The sequence below is a fragment of the Eptatretus burgeri genome, chromosome 8 (assembly GCF_056783735.1).
Source record: "Eptatretus burgeri isolate ZD-2024b chromosome 8, Ebu_testis_v1, whole genome shotgun sequence".
NCBI classification, from domain to species: domain Eukaryota; kingdom Metazoa; phylum Chordata; class Myxini; order Myxiniformes; family Myxinidae; genus Eptatretus; species Eptatretus burgeri.
This window is the reverse complement of record NC_140968.1, coordinates 934,221-956,993: the sequence shown is the minus strand read 5'-3', so window position 1 is coordinate 956,993 and position 22,773 is coordinate 934,221. Positions and strand designations below refer to the sequence as shown.

General features: G+C 42.3%; 1 protein-coding gene across 9 annotated transcripts in view; it reads left to right on the top strand.

The window, feature by feature from the left end:
* LOC147020897 (uncharacterized) overlaps positions 1-22,773 on the top strand; it is a 52,097-nt gene that overhangs the window by 26,000 nt on the left and 3,324 nt on the right. For 3 of the 9 annotated variants that reach the window (XR_015060663.1, XR_015060666.1, XR_015060662.1), the window contains exon 3: positions 20,197-20,333. The exons of the other annotated variants lie outside the window; for them this stretch is intronic. The gene's annotated coding sequence lies outside the window, so the exon portion shown is untranslated. The remainder of the gene's footprint in view (positions 1-20,196; positions 20,334-22,773) is intronic. 9 annotated transcript variants of the gene reach the window in all.

Sequence of the window (22,773 nt, the reverse complement as noted above, 5' to 3'; positions counted from 1 at the left end):
TCAAAGAACCGTACGCACACAACATACAGGTGTCCCAAGTCAGTTATGCCATTAAGTATATGTGTAGACAGAATCCCTCCTTGTGTGTAGTGTGTGTAGTGCAATGTGTGTCGTGGGAAAACGAAGGGGTGCGTTGCGATGTTTTTTTAGTTGGGGTAATAAATCATTATATCCCATCCTCTATTGCGATCCACGGTACCCGAGCGCTTGCAGTCTTCGGTTCGCTGGCAACAACGTACCACGGTCCACCTGTTGTCTCTGGAGGCTCGTTTTTCCGAGACAGAATCTTCGCTGTCGCAGTTCCTAGTTGGCGTCTCCAAACGCTCCAACTCTTTCTTAACGAGTCTGCACGCATGAAGTGGGTGGGCCTCGCCGGTGCCTGACCGAGGCCCCGCCCAGAAAGGGCAGACCCATGGGAGCCCCGTCCAATCAGGGCGGATAGTGACGTCAGTTTTGACCAAGGGCCCGCCACGCTGAGGGAGGTCTATAAACCACGACATCATCCTTGTTCGTTCAGTTCTTTGGGGTTCGTTCGTTCTGTGCTTGGAGGCCGGAGTTGGTTGGAAAACGAAGGGGTTCCCGCTGCTTGGCTCTGCTCACGTCTCGCTCGACGGCCGACTACTGGTCACGGTCCACTCGAGTGCTCCACAGACCCGAACTCCACACGGGCGGCTTTGGACCTGACTGCACGACCGTTGGCAGGTGCCGCACAATGGAGCATTCCTTTCCCTGAGACTCAGGTACTCGAAAGTACTGTGACCTCAGCCCGCCTCCCTCGCTGGCTGCAAAATTCCATTTCCTTCAACTGGGTTTATTTTGACCGAGTGTGTGTCTGAGTGTGTGGCACCATTCCAATAAGTAGAAACTGTATAAGTGTTTTCGATCATTGTAAATCTTGTCTGTATAATTCCCGCATAAGTCTGCTCTGTGTCTGCTTTGTAAGTTGCTGTAACTTGTCGCACTACATCTTCTTTCTTTCCCCTGCATAACACCCCAATAAACCTGTTTCTGTGCCACATACATTTCCTCATTTATTATAAATAAATTATTGCAGAAATGTTCCCAGTTTGTTTTCGCCCTTTCCTTCATTGGTCCAGCATGTTTCGGATCTGAGTTTCAGCCGGCTCTTTGTTCCCGTTAATCTGCTCATCCGAGCTGGCATGGCTTTGGCAGTTCTGCTCGACTGCACCTGAACCGGAGTTGGTAGTCGGGAGTTGGAACTCTACCGCAGTCGGTAGAGTGACCCGGGTTGAGCAAGACGTGCCGAGGGCGTGGTTCCCCGGAAGACGACACCGCGTGGTTAGTTAGGAAAATTGGTTCTAGACAGAAAGAACCGATGCTACGCGGTGAAGGTATTGGTGTTCACCGTTGGTTAAGCGACCCGCCGCCTCACAGAGTTATCCGGAGCGACGGCCAACAATTCCGGGGAGTCTGGTGGGAGACGACGTAACCTCCCCCACCGAGTGGTCGTTCTCGCCACCGGGTCACCGGCCCGCAACAATATTCATGTCTTTCCTCATGCATATTCATGTTTTTCCTCATGCATATTCATGTCCTTCCTCAAGCATATTCATGTCTTGCCTCAAGCATATTCATGTCTTTCCTCAAGCATAATCATGTCTTGCCTCAAGCATATTCATGTCTTGCCTCATGCATATTCATGTCTTGCTTTAAGCATATTCATGTCTTTCCTCAAGCATATTCATGTCTTGCCTCATGCATTTTCATGTCTTTCCTCAAGCATATTCATGTCTTTCCTCAAGCATATTCATGTTTTTCCTCATGCATATTCATGTCTTTCCTCATGCATATTCATGTTTTTCCTCATGCATATTCATGTCTTGCCTCATGCTTATTCATGTCTTGCCTCATGCATATTCATGTTTTTCCTCAAGCATATGCATGTTTTGCCTCATGCAAATTCATCTCTTTCCTCAAGCGTATTCATGTCTTTCCTCATGCATATTTATGTCTTGCTTCAAGCATATTCATGTCTTTCCTCAAGCACATTCATGTCTTCCCTCAAGCATATGCATGTTTTTCTTCATGCATATTCATGTTTTCCTCATGCATATTCATTTTTTTCCTCATGCATATTCATGTTTTTCCTCATGCATATTCAGGTCTTGCCTCATGCATATTCAGGTCTTGCCTCATGCATATTCATGTCTTGCCTCATGCATATTTATGTCATGCCTCAAGCAGACTCATGTCTTTCCTCATGCATATTCATGTCTTTCCTCATGCATATTCATGTTTTGCCTCATGCATATTCATGTTTTGCCTCATGCATATTCATGTCTTGCCTCAAGCGTATTCATGTCTTGCCTCAAGCATATTTACGTTTTGCCTCTTGCATATTCATGTTTTTCCTCAAGCATATTCATGTTTTTCCTCAAGCATATTCATGTTTTTTATGCATATTCATTTTATGCATATTCATTCATGCATATTTATGCATAGTCATGTCTGCCTTAAGCATATTCATGTCTTCCCTCATGCATATTTATGTCTTTACTCAAGCATATTCATGTTTTTCCTCAAGCATATTTATGTTTTTCCTCAAGCATATTTATGTCTTTACTCAAGCATATTCATGTTTTTCCTCAAGCATATTTATGTTTTTCCTCAAGCATATTTATGTTTTGCCTCAAGCATATTCATGTTTTTCCTCAAGCATATTTATGTTTTTCCTCAAGCATATTTATGTTTTTCCTCAAGCATATTTATGTTTTGCCTCATGCATATTTATGTCTTTCCTCAAGCATATTCATGTTTTTCCTTAAGCATATTCATGTTTTTCCTCCAGCATATTTATGTTTTGCCTCAAGCATATTCATGTTTTTCCTCAAGCATATTCATGTTTTTCCTCATGCATATTTATGTTTTTCCTCATGCATATTTATGTCTTGCTTTAAGCATATTTATGTTTTTCCTCAAGCATATTTATGTGTTTCTTCAAGCATATTTATGTTTTTCCTCAAGCATATTTATGTGTTTCTTCAAGCATATTTATGTTTTTCCTCAAGCATATTTATGTGTTTCTTCAAGCATATTTATGTTTTTCCTCCAGCATATTTATGTTTTGCCTCAAGCATATTCATGTTTTTCCTCAAGCATATTCATGTTTTTCCTCATGCATATTCATGTTTTTCCTCAAGCATATTCATGTTTTTCCTCAAGCATATTTATGTTTTTCCTCATGCATATTTATGTCTTGCTTTAAGCATATTTATGTTTTTCCTCAAGCATATTTATGTGTTTCTTCAAGCATATTTATGTTTTTCCTCAAGCATATTTATGTGTTTCTTCAAGCATATTTATGTTTTTCCTCATGCATATTTATGTTTTGCCTCAAGCATATTCATGTTTTTCCTCAAGCATATTTATGTTTTTCCTCAAGCATATTTATGTTTTGCCTCAAGCATATTCATCTTTTTCCTCAAGCATATTTATGTTTTGCCTCAAGCATATTTATGTTTTTCCTCATGCATATTCATGGTTTTTATGCATATTCATTTTATGCATATTCATTCATGCATATTTATGCATATTCATGTCTTCCCTCAAGCATATTCATGTTTTGCCTCATGCATATTTTTGTTTTTCCTCAAGCATATTGATTTTTTGCCTCAAGCATATTCATGTCTTGCCTCAAGCATCTTCATGTCTTTCCTCATGCATATTCATGTCTTGCTTCAAGCATAGTGTTACGGCTGTGGAAGTTCGCATTACACCATTTTGGGTCTTCAGGTGAGATAAATTGGTGAGTTCATGTGTAGTTAGCCCAAACCCGTTGTTTAGAGGGAATATATGTGATCCATTCGGGCTGCGATTCTTCAGATAGTCGTTTTTCTTTTGCTGTCGCTATTTTGGTGCAAGAACAACAACGAACATCGCCACAACCAACATCTTAATGATCACGCCATTCACGACACGACGCCAACAATCACTCCATTCACACCACTACGCCACCTTCTACAACTACGCTACCACATCCTTGCCACTCGCCATTCAACGAGCACCGTGCGGTCACGATCTCCGTGGGACGGATGAAGTGAGCGGAGTGGCAGCAGAAACCAGTGTGCGAAGGGGCATCTCCCGCCCAAAACTCCCGCTTGAATATCTCCTGCCGGATTTTCCCTTCTGCTTTTCCCGCGCTTTGGCATGGGGGAGGTGCGATTTGAGCCAGAGGTCAAAGGTGAAAAAAGGTGGGGGCCTGATTTTGGGGGAATAATTCCCTGGCCCCAAGCCAAAACTGACTTTCCTCATCCCCCGCACGGCGCGGGGAGGGGGGAACAAGAGGGCACGCCCCTTTTTGGAAGCTTCCAGAAGGGAGGTGGAGCCAGAAACGGGGCGGAGCGAATGGCAGAGCCCTACCCTACAAAAGGCGTGGGCGTTCGAGTTGGGGGGCGTTTGAGTTGGGTTCGGTCGGTTGTCTAGGGGTGGAGAGTCCTTACTCTTGGTTGGTTCGGTCGGTTGTCGAGGGGTGGAGAGTCCTTGCTCTTGGTTGGTTCGGTCGGTTGTCGAGGGGTGGAGAGTCCTTGCCCCTGGTTGGTTCGGTCGGTTGTCCCTGAGGAGAATTGTGGAGAGTTGTGGTGATTGCTCCTGGTCGGAGGTTCTGTTCGTTCGTCCCTGTCGGGCGGACGACACGTGCAGGCGGAGGCACGAGCACAGTGGACCACGCCGGAGGGACTCGGAGTTACGGTCGCCAAGGAATCGACGCGCTAAGGGAAGTCGCGAATTTCTTTTCTTTTGGGGTTTTGTGTAAATGTCTGTGGGTGGCACCAGTCTTGAAAAGTAGAACTGTTATAAGTGTTGCCGTGTAAATCATATTAGGTTGTAGATCTGCTTGCTTTTATTGTGTTTTCTTGCTTGACTAATATACGTGCCTTCCGTGCTTCCGCAATAAATGTGCTGGTCCAATTGTTCCCTGTTTCGCTGCGTCCTTTCCTTTGTTTGAATCTCCATCTTGCATCACGTAAGGGATTAATAGTGGGTTTTAAAACACCCGGTAACTAATCTGAACCGTCAAGGTCGAGGATAACTCCGCTTGGTTTTCCCTGCAGTATGGAACAAGCCGCTTAAGCGGTTCGTGTACGGAGTCGACCTGTGGCATGGCACAACTCCTCGGTACGCTATCCGCGCGGGTACTTAGGTAAATCGACCATTCGGCGATCGGACCCTATTTCGCGCGGGTAGAATGCGGACTAAGTTGTGGTGAGGTTAAACCCCCACCCGTGACTGGTTCCTGGCGGTAGTTCCCGGACGGTCACGACTGAATTGTCAGTTCCGGTGGGCGACGCGGTCGCCATTCGAGTCAAGCTGCCGGACGGGCCAGAATTCACAACAATATTGTTGTGGTTGAGGAAATTCGCAAACCACCATTCAGGTCCCGTAGGTGAGATATCTCTGTAAGTACATGTGTAGTTAGCCCCAAACCCGTTGTTTAGAGGGAATAAATGTGATTCATTCGGGCTGCGACCCTTCAAGATAGCTGTTTTTCTGTTCTATCTTTATTTTGAACCAAGCACGTCTCAACCGCCATCACACAACAACCACCAACCGCAACGCCGCTTCACAACAACGCCAACAGCCACGGCCTTTACCTTCACAACCCGCTCTCGCAACCATCACATCACCGCCATTCCAAGCGTCGCCATGGCCATCACCGCCACAATAAACCCTCCACCACCTTCGCCTCTCCTTCTGCTGCCATTCCCGCACCGCTTGTGAACGCCGAGCGTCAGGCTGTCCTGGCCTCGTGCGGGACGCGCGCCGAGCCTCAGGTGCAAAAAGCGGCCTTTCCGAGGGGAAGTCGGATCAGGAATGATTCACGCCCACTTCCGATCCGTCCAATAATTAAGCGCGGGGAAAATTGGCCCCGCCTCCAGGCGCGTCGGAGTAGAATCGCTATATGCAAATTCGAGGATCAGGAATGATTCATGCCCACTTTTCCTCCGTCCAATGGGCGAGCGTGGCTCCGCCCCCGAGCCCATCCTGATCCGGAAATCTGCATATGGGTTCTCCTGTCGCACTATAAAGCGCCGAGCGCGGGGCGAATTGAGCAGTAGAGAGTTTCTGTTTCGGGCTCGGGTGAGTTGAAGAGGTGAGGCGGCGGCAAAGTGTGGCAGCAGCAGTCAAGACGGGTCTGGAGGAGAGTCGGACTGTCGGGGTTCGGAGTCTGTCGGGGAGCTGCAGAAAGGGGAAGCCGGGAACGCGGTCAAGGTCGCTCGTCGCGGGACCCAAGCAAGCCAGCTATCCTCTTTCCCCAGAGCATCAACAACCCCCCCTGTTTCCCCCCGCGCTGAGATAGTGCGAAAAGGGGGCCCCGTTCCCACCCCATTCCAAGCAGTGCCAATGAAACCCGCGGAGGAGCGCGGAGTCGGGGCACCGCCGCCATTTTGCGGCTCATCACAAGACGGGTAGGCTCCACGCGGTCTCGGCCCCAGGCCCGTCTGCCCCCTTGTCGTAGAGGGTGGCCCCTTTTTCTTTTGCTTTTGAGTATATGTGTTGTCGGCGCCGTCTGTAAAGTAAAACTGTGTAAGTGTTGCCGTGTGCTCGCGTAGTCGGTAGTAGATCTGCATTGTGTTTCTTTTGTTGCAATTGCTTTTGGTGCATAATTGTTGTGTTTCTTTTACATTTGCTTTTGGTGCATAATTGTTGTAATTGTATATGTGTGCTTTCCGTTTGCCGCGGAATAAATGGGCCTCATGTTGAACTGTTTTCCCGTTTCGCTTCGTCTTTTCTTTAATTGAATCTCCATCTTACTTCACGCAAAGGGTTGGTAGTGGGATAAATACGCCCGACAATTAATCGGAACCGTCGAGGTTGACGATAACACCGCTCGGTTATCCCGATAGTACAGAACGGGTCCCTTAAAGTGGCCCGTGTCCGAAGTCGACCTGCGGCGAGGTGCGATCGCCCGGTCTACCCTCCGTGTGGGTACTTAGGTAGGTCGAATTTGGCGAACAACCCTATCCCACGCGGGGGGGGGGGGCGATTGGCACGATCGTGGTGAGGCTGAAAGGCCCACCCGTGACTAGTTCCCGGCGTTAGTCCGAGAGGGTCACGACGGAATTGTCCGTCCGGTGGGCGACGTGCCGCGATTCGAGTTACGTGGCCGCTCGCACACCAGCGGGCGCGAATTCGCAACAATATTTATGTTTTTTCTCATGCATATTAATGTTTTTCCTCATGCATATTCATGTTTTTCCTCAAGCATATTTATGTCTTGCCTCATGCATATTTATGTCTTGTCTCAAGCAGATTCATTTTTTACCTTAAGCATTTTCATGTTTTGCCTCAAGCATATTCATGTCTTGTCTCAAGCATATTTATGTTTTTCCTCAAGCATATTTATGTCTTGCCTCATGCATATTTATGTCTTGCCTCATGCATATTCATTTCTTTCCTCAAGCATATTCATGTCTTGCCTCAAGCATATTGTTACGGTTCTGGAAATTCACAGAACACCATTCAGGTTCCCCGAAGATCAGTTATGTCGATAAGTGTGTGTCCAGATAGATTTCCCCACCGATGTCTTACGGGAATTATTCATGTGCCGGGCTGTGAACCTTTGAGGTAGTGTTGTTCTTTCCTATCTTTATTTTGAACAACATCTCCTCACCACCTTCGCCACAACCGCCAACATTTCCTTGCCACCTTCGCCACAACCGCCAACATCTCCTCACCACCTTCGCCACAACCACCAACATCTCCTCACCACCTTCACCACAACTGCCAACATCTCCTCACCACCTTCGCCACAACCGCCAACATCTCCTCGCCATCATCTCTACAAACACCGCCATCTTTTCCCCAACAAACAACATCCAAAAACGAACAACATCTCACCTTCATCTCCACAAACGCCACCATCTTTTCGCCAGCAAGGGCATCCACAGACGAACGGCATCTCCGCCGATAACGCGAGGACTCCCTCGTTGGAGCAAAAGCCGGTGATTTCTACCACGTCTTCGTTGTCCGCGTTTGACGGCAAGATCGGATCAGAATGACAAAAGGGGCAGAGCCAGCAGGGGGTGAAGGGTCAGAGGTGAAATACCAAACACCACCCCCGAACCCAATAAAAGGCCGGGCTGAAACCCCGAGAGTTTAGTTGAGTGGAGCTCAGGTTTCTGTTGAGTCGGCAGTCTGGAGTCTGCAGTTCGGAGTTTGAAGCCTGGAGTCCAGCCAAGCCTGCAGTTCCGTGCAGAGTTGTGGGTCGGTGGAGGCAGCTGCAGAGATGTCGCCAGCCAGCGACATAACGGTCCGAAGCGATCGGGCCCCGGGACGGTCAGAGCGATGCTCAGGATGAGCGGGCTCTTAAGAGAGCATCAACTCGAAAAGAGCATGGCCCGTTCGCTCCTCTGAGGCGTCGTCGGCCAGGTCCGATCGACCAGGCCGCACGGCAAGGCCTGGACCAACCGAGCTGCCGCTACACCAGCTGCCGTGTTGACAACGAGACACACCGAGGGTCGCCAAACCAGGGCCCAGCGAGTCACTACGAGGGTGGCAGGTAACCTGCATGGTCTCGCGGAGCACCTTCGGTCTTCACAGCTCTGCGGAACATTAAAGGCCTACGGGCCCTGTTCTCCCTTTTCTTTCCTAGGGTTTTTGCATGGAAGTCTGTGGCGCCTTGTCCGAAAAGTAGAATTGTGGTTAAGTGCATGTACAGAATAGATAGACAACGGCTGTAGGTTTTTCTTGCTTGTGTCTTGTCCCTTACCCCCATTGCTTGCATATGTGCATATACAAATAAAGGTCATTGTTTGAATATTCACCTGGTCGTTGCGTCCCTTCCTCCATTGAGCTGCCATAATTGCGTTTGGAATAATAGCTCGTTTTCAATAGCCGAGAAGATAATCGAGTCCGACGGGGCTTGGCAATAATAAACCGCTCGGCAATCGCAAACAGAGCGAGCTGCTTCAAGCGGGTCGTGTCCGTACGGGTCCCGTTGAGGTGTAAATCCCCGGCATTTCTGTCTGCGCGAATAATTAGGTAAAACGACAATTCGGCGATCAACCCTGTCGCACGTGGACAGAAGAGTTGGCTGATTTATGGTGTGGTTAAAAACACGGATTCGGCGTTGATCCGAAAGCTGCGACTGGATTGCCATGGTCGGTGGGCGCGCGGGCGCAATAAGTTAAAAGCGGTCGCCCGCACGCCGGAGTGGTGAGAATCCACAACAATATTCACGTCTTTCCTCATGCATATTCATGTTTTTCCTCATGCATATTCATATCTTTCCTCATGCACATTCATGTTTTTCCTCATGCATATTTATGTATTTCCTCATGCATATTCATGTCCTTTCTCATGTATATCCATGTCCTTCCTCATGTATATTCATGTCTTTCCTCATGCATATGGATACCTTTCCTCATGCATATTCATGTTTTTCCTCATGCATATTTATGTCTTTCCTCATGCATATTCATGTCTTTCCTCATGCATATTCATGTCTTGCCTCAAGCATATTCATGTTTTTCTTCATGCATATTAATGTCTAGCCTCATGCATGTATATGTTTTGCCTCATGCATCTTTATGTTTTGCCTCATGCATATTCATGTCTTGCCTCATGCATGTTCATGTCTTGCCTCATGCATGTTCATGTCTTGCCTCATGCATGTTCATGTCTTGCCTCATGCATATTCATGTTTTTCCTCGTGCATATTCATGTCGCCCCTCAAGCATATTCATGTCTTACTTCAAGCATATTCATGTTTTTCCTCATGCATATTTATGTCTTTCCTCATGCATATTCATGTTTTTCCTCATGCATATTTATGTCTTTCCTCATGCATATTCAGGTTCTTCCTCATGCATTTTCAAGTTTTTCCTCATGCATATTCATGTTTTTCCTCAAGCATACTAATGTCTTGCCTCACGCATACTAATGTCTTGCCTCATGCATATTCATGTCTTTCCTCATGCATATTCATGTCTTGCCTCATGCATATTCATGTCTTGCCTCGAGCATATTCATGTCTTGCCTCAAGCATATTCATGTCTTGCCTCATGCATATTCATGTTTCCTCATGCATATTCATGTTTTGCCTCATGCATATTCATGTTTTTCCTCATGCATATTCATGTTTTTCCTCAAGCATATTCATGTTTTTCCTCAAGCATGTTCATGTTTTTCGTCATGCATATTCATATCTTTCCTCATGTATATGTTTTGCCTTATGCATCTTTATGTTTTTCCTCATGCATATTCATGTCTTGCCTCATGCATATTCATGTCTTGCCTCATGCATGTTCATGTTTTTCCTCATGCATATTCATGTTTTGCCTCATGCATATTCATGTCTTGCCTCATGCATGTTCATGTTTTTCCTCATGCATATTCATGTCTTTCCTCAAGCATATTCATGTCTTTCCTCAACCATATTCATGTCTTTCCTCAAGCATATTCATGTCTTTCATCATGCATATTTATGTCTTTTCTCATGCATATTCATGTCTTTCCTCATGCATATTTATGTCTTTCCTCATGCATATTTTTGTCTTTCCTCATGCATCTTCATGTTTTTCCTCAAGCATATTCATGTCTTTCCTCATGCATATTCATATGTTTCCTCATGCATATTCATGTTTTTCCTCATGCATATTCATGTTTTTCCTCAAGCATATTCATGTTTTTCCTCAAGCATGTTCATGTTTTTCCTCATGCATATTCATGTCTTGCCTCATGCATATTCATGTCTTGCCTCATGCATGTTCATGTTTTTCCTCATGCATATTCATGTTTTGCCTCATGCATATTCATGTCTTGCCTCATGCATATTCATGTCTTGCCTCATGCATGTTCATGTTTTTCCTCATGCATATTCATGTCTTTCCTCAAGCATATTCATGTCTTTCCTCAACCATATTCATGTCTTTCCTCAAGCATATTCATGTCTTTCATCATGCATATTTATGTCTTTTCTCATGCATATTCATGTCTTTCCTCATGCATATTTATGTCTTTCCTCATGCATATTTTTGTCTTTCCTCATGCATCTTCATGTTTTTCCTCAAGCATATTCATGTCTTTCCTCATGCATATTCATATGTTTCCTCATGCATATTCATGTTTTGCCTCAAGCATATTCATGTTCTTCCTCATGCATTTTCATGATTTTCCTCAAGCATATTCAAGTTTTTCCTCATGCATGTTCATGTCTTGCCTCATGCATGTTCATGTCTTGCCTTATGCATATTCATATCTTTCCTCATGCATATTCATGTTTTTCCTCATCCATATTCATGTCTTTCCTCATCCATATTCATGTCTTCCCTCATCCATATTCATGTTTTTCCTCATGCATATTTATGTCTTTTCTCATGCATATTCATGTTTTTCCTCATGCATATTTATGTCTTTCCTCATGCATATTCAGGTTCTTCCTCATGCATTTTCAAGTTTTTCCTCATGCATATTCATGTTTTTCCTCATGCTTATTCATGTTTTTCCTCAAGTATATTCATGTTTTTCCTCAAGTATATTCATGTTTTTCCTCATGCATATTCATGGTGTTCCTCAAGCATATTCATGTTTTTCCTCATGCATGTTCATGTCTTTCCTCAAGCATATTCATGTTTCTCCTCATGCATATTCATATCTTTCCTCATGCATATTCATGTTTTTCCTCATGCATATTTATGTCTTTCCTCATGCATATTCAGGTTCTTCCTCATGCATTTTCAAGTTTTTCCTCATGCATATTCATGTTTTTCCTCAAGCATACTAATGTCTTGCCTCAAGCATACTAATGTCTTGCCTCATGCATATTCATGTCTTGCCTCATGCATATTCATGTCTTGCCTCATGCATATTCATGTATTTCCTCGAGCATTCTTCATGCATGTTCATGTCTTGCCTCATGCATATTCATGTTTCCTCATGCATATTCATGTTTTGCCTCATGCATATTCATGTTTTTCCTCATGCATATTCATGTTTTTCCTCAAGCATATTCATGTTTTTCCTCAAGCATGTTCATGTTTTTCGTCATGCATATTCATATCTTTCCTCATGTATATGTTTTGCCTTATGCATCTTTATGTTTTTCCTCATGCATATTCATGTCTTGCCTCATGCATATTCATGTCTTGCTTCATGCATGTTCATGTTTTTCCTCATGATATTCATGTTTTGCCTCATGCATATTCATGTCTTGCCTCATGCATATTCATGTCTTGCCTCATGCATGTTCATGTTTTTCCTCATGCATATTCATGTCTTTCCTCAAGCATATTCATGTCTTTCCTCAACCATATTCATGTCTTTCCTCAAGCATATTCATGTCTTTTCTCATGCATATTCATGTCTTTCCTCATGCATATTTATGTCTTTCCTCATGCATATTTTTGTCTTTCCTCATGCATCTTCATGTTTTTCCTCAAGCATATTCATGTCTTTCCTCATGCATATTCATGTTTCCTCATGCATATTCATGTTTTGCCTCATGCATATTCATGTTTTTCCTCATGCATATTCATGTTTTTCCTCAAGCATATTCATGTTCTTCCTCATGCATTTTCATGATTTTCCTCAAGCATATTCAAGTTTTTTCATGCATGTTCATGTCTTGCCTCATGCATGTTCATGTCTTGCCTTATGCATATTCATATCTTTCCTCATGCATATTCATGTTTTTCCTCATCCATATTCATGTCTTTCCTCATCCATATTCATGTCTTGCCTCATCCATATTCATGTCTTTCCTCATCTGTATTCATGTTTTGCCTCATGCATATTCATGTCTTGCCTCACGCATATTCATGTTTTGCTGAAGCATTCCTCGTGCATATTCATGTCTTGCCTCATGCATATTCATATCTTGCCTCAAGCATGTTCATGTATTGCCTCATGCATCTTCATGTCTTTCCTCAAGCATAGTCATGTTTTTCCTCAAGCTTATTCATGTCTTGCCTCATGCATATTCATGTGTTTCCTCAAGCATATTCATGTCTTGCCTCATGCATATTTGTGTTTTTCGTCAAGCATATGCATGTTTTGCCTCATGCATATTCATGTCTTGCCTCAAGCATATTTATGTCTTGCCTCATGCACATTCATGTCTTTCCTCATCCATATTCATGTCTTGCCTCATGCATATTCATATCTTTCCTCATGCATATTCATGTTTTTCCTCCTACATATTCATATCTTGCCTCAAGCATATTCATGTATTTCCTCATGCATATTCATGTCTTTCCTCAAGCATATTCATTTTTTTCCTCAAGCATATTCATTTTTTTTCCTCAAGCATATTCATGTCTTTCCTCATGCATATGTATACCTTTCCTCATGCATATTCATGTTTTTCCTCATGCATATTTATGTCTTTCCTCATGCATATTCATGTCTTTCCTCATGCATATTCATGTCTTTCCTCATGCATATTCATGTCTTTCCTCATGCATATTCATGTCTTTCCTCATGCATATTCATGTCTTTCCTCATGCATATTCATGTCTTTCCTCATGCATATTCATGTCTTTCCTCATGCATATTCATGTTTTTCCTGATGCATATTCATATCTTTCCTCATGCATACTCATGTTTTATCTCATGCATATACATGTTTTTCGTCATGCATATTCATTTCTTGCCTCATGCATATTCACGTCTTGCCTCATGCATGTTCATGTTTTTCCTCATGCATATTCATGTCTTTCCTCATGCATATTTATGTCTTTCCTCAAGCATATTCATGTCTTTCGTCATGCATATTTATGTCTTTTCTCATGCATATTCATGTCTTTCCTCATGCATATTTATGTCTTTCCTCATGCATATTTTTGTCTTTCCTCATGCATCTTCATGTTTTTCCTCAAGCATATTCATGTTCTTCCTCATGCATTTTCATGATTTTCCTCAAGCATATTCAAGTTTTTCCTCATGCATGTTCATGTCTTGCCTCATGCATGTTCATGTCTTGCCTTATGCATATTCATATCTTTCCTCATGCATATTCATGTTTTTCCTCATCCATATTCATGTCTTTCCTCATCCATATTCATGTCTTGCCTCATCCATATTCATGTCTTGCCTCATCCATATTTATGTCTTTCCTCATCTGTATTCATGTTTTGCCTCATGCATATTCATGTCTTGCTCAAGCGTATTCATGTTTTGCTTCATGCATATTCATGCTTTTTCCGCATACATATTAATGTCTTTCCTCAAGCATATTCATGTTTTGCTGAAGCATTCCTCGTGCATATTCATGTCTTGCCTCATGCATAATCATATCTTGCCTCAAGCATATTCATGTATTGCCTCATGCATCTTCATATCTTTCCTCAAGCATAGTCATGTGTTGCCTCATGCATATTCATGTGTTTCCTCAAGCATATTCATGTCTTTCCTCATGCATATTTGTGTTTTTCGTCAAGCATATGCATGTTTTGCCTCATGCATATTCATGTCTTGCCTCAAGCATATTTATGTCTTGCCTCATGCACATTCATGTCTTTACTCATCCATATTCATGTCTTGCCTCATGCATATTCATATCTTTCCTCATGCATATTCATGTTTTTCCTCATACATATTCATATCTTGCCTCAAGCATATTCATGTATTGCCTCATGCATATTCATGTCTTTCCTCAAGCATATTCATTTTTTTCCTCAAGCATATTCATGTGTTTCCTCAAGCATATTCATGTCTTGCCTCATGCATATACGTGTTTTTCGTCAAGCATATGCATGTTTTTCCTCATGCATATTCACGTCTTTCCTCATGCATATTCATGTCTTGCCTCATGCATATTCATGTTTTTCCTCATGCATATTCACGTCTTTCCTCATGCATATTCATGTCTTGCCTCATGCATATTCATGTCTTGCCTCATGCATATTCATGTCTTTCCTCATGCATATTCATGTCTTTCCTCATGCATATTCATGTCTTTCCTCATGCATATTCATGTCTTTCCTCATGCATATTCATGTTTTTCCTCATGCTTATTTGTGTTTTTAGTCAAGCATATGCATGTTTTTCCTCATGCATATTCATGTCTTGCCTCATGCATATTCATGTCTTGCCTCATGCATATTTGTGTTTTTCGTCAAGCATATTCATGTCTTTCCTCATGCATATTCATGTTTTGCCTCAAGCGTATTCATGTCTTGCCTCAAGCATATTCATGTCTTGCCTCAAGCCTATTAATGTCTTGCCACATGCATATTCATGTGTTTCCTCATGCATATTCATGTCTTTCCTCATGCATATTCATGTCTTTCATCATGCATATTCATGTTTTTCCTCAAGCATATTCATGTCTTGCCTCAAGCATATTCATGTCTTTCGTCATGCATATTCATGTCTTTCCTCATGCATATTCATGTCTTTCCTCATGCATATTTATGTCTTTCCTCATGCATATTTTTGTCTTTCCTCAAGCATATTCATGTTCTTCCTCATGCATTTTCATGATTTTCCTCAAGCATATTCAAGTTTTTCCTCATGCATGTTCATGTCTTGCCTCATGCATGTTTATGTCTTGCCTCATGCATATTCATATCTTTCCTCATGCATTTTCATGATTTTCCTCAAGCATATTCAAGTTTTTCCTCATGCATGTTCATGTCTTGCCTCATGCATGTTTATGTCTTGCCTCATGCATATTCATATCTTTCCTCATCCATATTCATGTCTTGCCTCATCCATATTCCTGTCTTTCCTCATCTGTATTCATGTTTTTCCTCATGCATATTCATGTCTTGCCTCAAGCGTATTCATGTTTTGCCTCATGCATATTCACGTTTTTTCCGCATACATATTAATGTCTTGCCTCAAGCATATTCATGTTTTGCCTGAAGCATTCCTCGTGCATATTCATGTCTTGCCTCATGCATATTGATATCTTTCCTCAAGCATATTCATGTATTGCCTCATGCATCTTCATGTCTTTCTTCAAGCATAGTCATGTTTTTCCTGAAGCATATTCATGTCTTGCCTCATGCATATTCATGTGTTTCCTCAAGCATATTCATGTCTTGCCTCATGCATATTTGTGTTTTTCGTCAAGCATATGCATGTTTTGCCTCATGCATATTCATGTCTTGCCTCAAGCATATTTATGTCTTGCCTCATGCACATTCATGTCTTTCCTCATCCATATTCATGTCTTGCCTCATGCATATTCATATCTTTCCTCATGCATATTCATGTTTTGCCTCATACATATTCATATCATGCCTCAAACATATTCATGTATTGCCTCATGCATATTCATGTCTTTCCTCAAGCATATTCATGTTTTTCCTCAAGCATATTCATGTGTTTCCTCAAGCATATTCATGTCTTGCCTCATGCATATTCGTGTCTTGCCTCAAGCATATTTATGTCTTGCCTCAAGCACATTCATGTCTTTCCTCATGCATATTCATGTCTTGCCTCATGCATATTCATGTCTTGCCTCAAGCATATTCATGTTTTGCCGCAAGCATATTCATGTCTTTCCTCATGCATATTCATGTCTATCCTCATGCATATTCATGTCTTTCCTCAAGCATATTCATGTCTTTCCTCAAGCATATTCATGTCTTTCCTCAAGCATATTCATGGTTTTCCTCATGCATATTCATGGTTTTCCTCAAGCATATTCATGTTTTTCCTCATGCATATTCATGGTTTTCCTAATGCATATGGATGTTTTTCCTCATGCTTATTCATGTCTTTCCTCCTGCATATTCATGTCTTTCTTCATGCATATTCATGTCTTTCCTCATGCATATTCATGTCTTGCCTCATGCATATTCATGTTTTTCCTCATGCATATTCATGTTTTTCCTCAAGCATATTCATGTGTTTCCTCATGCATAATCATGTCTTTCCTCAAGCATATTCATGTCTTTCCTCAAGCATATTCATGTTTTTCCTTATGCATATTCATGTTTTTGCTCAAGCATATTCATGTTTTTCCTCATGCATATTCATGTTTTTCCTCATGCATGTTCATGTCTTGCTTCATGCATATTCATGTTTTTCCTCATGCATGTTCATGTCTTGCGTCAAGCATATTCATCTTTTTCATCATGCATCTTCATGTCTTGCCTCATGCATATTCATGTCTTTCCTCATGCATGTTCATGTCTTGCCTTATGCATGTTCATGTCTTTCCTCATGCATATTCATGTTTTTCCTCATGCATATTTATGTCTTTCTTCATTGCATATTCATGTTTTGCCTCATGCATATTCATGTTTTTCCTTATGCATATTCATGTTTTTGCTCAAGCATATTCATGTTTTTCCTCATGCATATTTATGTCTTGCTTTAAGCATATTTATGTTTTTCCTCAAGCATATTTATGTGTTTCTTCAAGCATATTTATGTGTTTCTTCAAGCATATTCATGTCTTGCCTCATGCATATTAATGTGTTTCCTCAAGCATATTCATGTCTTGCCTCATGCATATTTGTGTTTTTCGTCAAGCATATGCATGTTTTGCCTCATGCATATTCATGTCTTGCCTCAAGCATATTTATGTCTTGCCTCATGCACATTCATGTCTTTACTCATCCATATTCATGTCTTGCCTCATGCATATTCATATCTTTCCTCATGCACATTCATGTTTTGCCTCATGCATATTCATATCTTGCCTCAAGCATATTCATGTATTGCCTCATGCATATTCATGTCTTTCCTCAAGCATATTCATTTTTTTCCTCAACCATATTCATGTGTTTCCTCAAGCATATTCATGTCTTGCCTCATGCATATTCGTGTTTTTCGTCAAGCATATGCATGTTTTTCCTCATGCATATTCACGTCTTTCCTCATGCATATTCATGTCTTGCCTCATGCATATTCATGTTTTTCCTCATGCATATTCATATCTTTCCTCATGCATATTCATGTTTTTCCTCATGCATATCTATGTTTTTCCTCATGCATATTCATATTTTTCCTCATGCATATTCCTATCTTTCCTCATGCATATTCATTTTTTTCCTCATGCATATCTATGTCTTTCCTCATGCATATTCAGGTCTTTCCTCATGCATATCTATGTCTTTCCTCATGCATATTCAGGTCTTTTCTCATGCATATTCATGTTTTTCCTCATGCATATTCAGGTCTTGCCTCATGCATATTCAGGTCTTGCCTCATGCATATTCATGTCTTTCCTCATGCATATTTATGTCATGCTTCAAGCAGACTCATGTCTTGCCTCAAGCATATTCATGTCTTGCCTCAAGCCTATTAATGTCTTGCCACATGCATATTCATGTGTTTCCTCATGCATATTCATGTCTTTCCTCATGCATATTCATGTCTTTCATCATGCATATTCATGTTTTTCCTCATGCATATTCATGTTTTTCCTCAAGCATATTCATGTCTTGCCTCAAGCATATTCATGTCTTTCGTCATGCATATTTATGTCTTTTCTCATGCATATTCATGTCTTGCCTCAAGCATATTTATGTCTTGCCTCATGCACATTCATGTCTTTCCTCAAGCATATTCATGTCTTGCCTCATGCATATTTGTGTTTTTCGTCAAGCATATGCATGTTTTGCCTCATGCATATTCATGTCTTGCCTCAAGCATATTTATGTCTTGCCTCATGCACATTCATGTCTTTCCTCATCCATATTCATGTCTTGCCTCATGCATATTCATATCTTTCCTCATGCATATTCATGTTTTGCCTCATACATATTCATATCTTGCCTCAAGCATATTCATGTATTGCCTCATGCATATTCATGTCTTTCCTCAAGCATATTCATGTTTTTCCTCAAGCATATTCATGTGTTTCCTCAAGCATATTCATGTCTATCCTCATGCATATTCATGTCTTGCCTCAAGCATATTCATGTCTTTCCTCAAGCATATTCATGGTTTTCCTCATGCATATTCATGGTTTTCCTCAAGCATATTCATGTTTTTCCTCATGCATATTCATGGTTTTCCTAATGCATATGGATGTTTTTCCTCATGCTTATTCATGTCTTGCCTCCTGCATATTCATGTCTTTCTTCATGCATATTCATGTCTTTCCTCATGCATATTCATGTCTTGCCTCATGCATATTCATGTCTTGCCTCATGCATATTCATGTTTTTCCTCATGCATATTCATGTTTTTCCTCAAGCATATTCATGTGTTTCCTCATGCATAATCATGTCTTTCCTCAAGCATATTCATGTTTTGCCTCATGCATATTCATGTTTTTCCTTATGCATATTCATGTTTTTGCTCAAGCATATTCATGTTTTTCCTCATGCATATTCATGTTTTTCCTCATGCATGTTCATGTCTTGCTTCATGCATATTCATGTTTTTCCTCATGCATGTTCATGTCTTGCGTCAAGCATATTCATCTTTTTCATCATGCATCTTCATGTCTTGCCTCATGCATATTCATGTCTTTCCTCATGCATGTTCATGTCTTGCCTTATGCATGTTCATGTCTTTCCTCATGCATATTCATGTTTTTCCTCATGCATATTTATGTCTTTCTTCATTGCATATTCATGTTTTGCCTCATGCATATTCATGTTTTTCCTTATGCATATTCATGTTTTTGCTCAAGCATATTCATGTTTTTCCTCATGCATGTTCATGTCTTGCGTCAAGCATATTCATCTTTTTCATCATGCATCTTCATGTCTTGCCTCATGCATATTCATGTCTTTCTTCATGCATGTTCATGTCTTGCCTTATGCATGTTCATGTCTTTCCTCATGCATATTCATGTTTTCCTCATGCATATTTATGTCTTTCTTCATTGCATATTCATGTTTTTCCTCATGCATATTCATGTTTTTGCTCAAGCATATTCATGTTTTTCCTCATGCATGTTCATGTCTTGCTTCATGCATATTCATGTTTTTCTCATGCATGTTCATGTCTTGCCTCATGCATATGCATGTTTTTCCTCAAGCATATTCATGTTTTCCTCATGCATATTCATAGTTTCCCTCATGCATACTTATGCTCCGCCCATGTGTTGCATCATCTCCATTGCAGAGGGTGAGCGGGCGCTTCCCCAGTCTGGTGGTTCGTGTGGTTACGTGGACAAGCTGTTTTTGTTTTTATGCACGGTTTTTACCGACGCATTTGTAGATTTAAATAAATAAATAAAAAGTGATCTAAACCTCTGCAAAACTGTTTGGTTAGACTGTTGGCGCATTCTTATTCTCAAGAATCGACACACGTCATCCATTCCAGGCTAAAAGGCAGGTGTGAAAGAAAGGAGGAAGATGGTGTTGAGGAAGGTGAGAAGAAAGGACGAGGAGGAGAGGAGATATATGAAGGAAATCGGACAGGCACAGCAAGGTGCTTGGGCTCAGTGGGAGGGTGTGCAGGTGAGAGATTTGGTAGGGGGAGCCATTACTGTTGAATGTCCTGTTGCGGGCAACGTATGATGCGCTTCCATTGCTGGCAAACTTGAGGGTGTGGGTGTTGTTGCAGGAGGAGAGCTGCTCTTGGTGTGGAGGTCGGGGAACAATGCGGCATGCACTTAGTACATACTTAGTAGCACTGGTGCAGCAGGAAGATATACATGGTGGCACGATTAAATACTGGCAGTGATTGTGGAGATGTTGGAACAAGAAGTGATGAAATCGAGAAAGGGGTAGTGGAGAAGAAGGAGGAGGTCCATGGAAGAGAGGTGTTATTTGTGAGAGGGCCAGGTGGTAAGAGGTGGAAGGAGGAGAAGTTTTAGAGAGTGGCCCAGGTTGACTTGAATGGCTCACTTTGTATTTGGAGAAAGTTTATGGAGGCCGGTTGAATGGTGGTGATCGTATGGCAGCTTAGCTGCCGGGGTAGCGATCATTTCTTGAAGCGCGACTGTGTCGCTGATGCAGGGCCCCTCTACCAGTACACACACTGGAACTGGTACTCTTTCGCCGATATCGGAAGGATGACAGACTGAGTCAACCCCCTGGTGTATTAATTCAATGGCTGACGGGGCTTGAACTCAGGATTCTAGGATCCCAAACCGCCACCCTAACCACTGACCCAACACCAGGCTCAGGTCGAATGGTTAAGTTGAGGTTGATTGGTGATGGTTCTTTCAGCCCCAAAAGGCGTAGTGACTGAATGTGGAAGAGATATGGAGAGTTGTGTGTATGGATTTTGATTTGAGCAGTGTATGTTATGAGGTTAGTTGGTTGGTTGTTTGGGTTTTTTTTGCTTTTTTTGTGTGTGTGAGCATTTCAGGAGTGTGTGTGTGTATGTATGTGTGCTATGACATTTCCAGTTGTTACTGGAGTTCGTCAGTGGTGTGTACTGGTCCCCACACTTTTCAGTACTTGTATGGACTGGATTCTGGGGAGGATGTCGGAGCGATCAGGCTGCCGTGCATTGTTTGGGAATGTCAAGATGTCTGAACTTGATTTCGCAGATGATGCAGTCATCTTTGCGGAAACTCTGGATATCCTTTTGGGGGCCCTCGAGGTTCTGAAATAGGAGTTGGAGCTGCTCGGATTACGCGTTTCCTGGGTCAAAACTAAGATCCAGGCTTTCAATGACATCTTGGATACTGCTATCTTGTCTGTTCCTGTTTGTGGTGAGGATGTTGAGGTCACAGAGAGATTCACTTACCTTGGCAGTGATATTCATGTCTCTGCTGGCTGTGAGCCAGAGGTCAACAGACGTCTGGGTCATGCCTGGGGCGTCATGGATTCACTGGATCATGGGGTGTGGTGCTGTCGGTACCTGTACGGGAGGATGAAAGTCCGAGTCTTCAGGTCCTTGGTGCTTCCAGTCTTGCTCTGTGGATGTGAGACTTGGACTCTGACCAGGGATCTGAGTCGTAGACAATTCCTTTGGTACCAGCTCTCTTCGGAAAATCCTTGGTTATCGCTGGTCAGACTTTGTGTCCAATGAGCGGTTGCTGAGAGAGACTCAAATGAGATTTGTTACCTGCATCGTCCGTCAGCGTCAGCTGCGGATGGATAGACATGTGGCTCGTTTTCCTGACACTAATCCTGCTCACCAGACTCTCTCAGTGAGGGAGCCTCGTGAGTGGAGGAGGCCAATGAGCCGACCACGTGCCTTGTGGTTGCAGCAGGTTGGTCATCATCTCAAGGAGATGAGGATGGGCCTTGCATCTGCCTGGGGGATGGCCAGACGGAGGCCCCTGGAGTACCGGTGGAAAGTGGACACAGCGACGCGCTGCTCCGGCGCATGCTCCCATACCTGACCTGGCCTTAGTTGTTGACCTTGGGCCTATGTTGACCTCAAAAATAATAGGCTAGTTGAATTCAGTGACCTGAAATATAAATCCTTTTCAAATTTCAAGTCAATCGGATGAAAATTTAGGATTTTAGAAATACAATCTTAGTTGTTGACCTTGGGCCTATGTTGACCTTTTGGTCGATGTTGACCTCAAGAATAATTGGTGGTTGAATTCAGTGACCTGAAATATAAATCCTCTTCAAATTTCAAGTCAATTGGATGAAATTTGAGGATTTTAGAAATCTCACCAAAGTTGTTGACCTTTGGCCTTTGTTGTACTTTTGACCTTTTGACCTCAAAAACAATAGGCTTCTTGCTTATGACAAGCTCTACCATGTGGTGAAGTTTTGTGAAGATCGGTTTAAAATTGTGACCTGTTGACGATAAACAGACACAGACAAACAGACCGACAGACACAGACAGAATAACAAAATCGACTAACCAATATACTTGAAAAATCTTCGATTTTGCAAGTGACAAACATATGGAGTGAAAACTGAGTATATCTTCTGGCACGTGTCATCGCCAGGGCACTTTTGGCACCTTGCGATGACTATGTGCAGC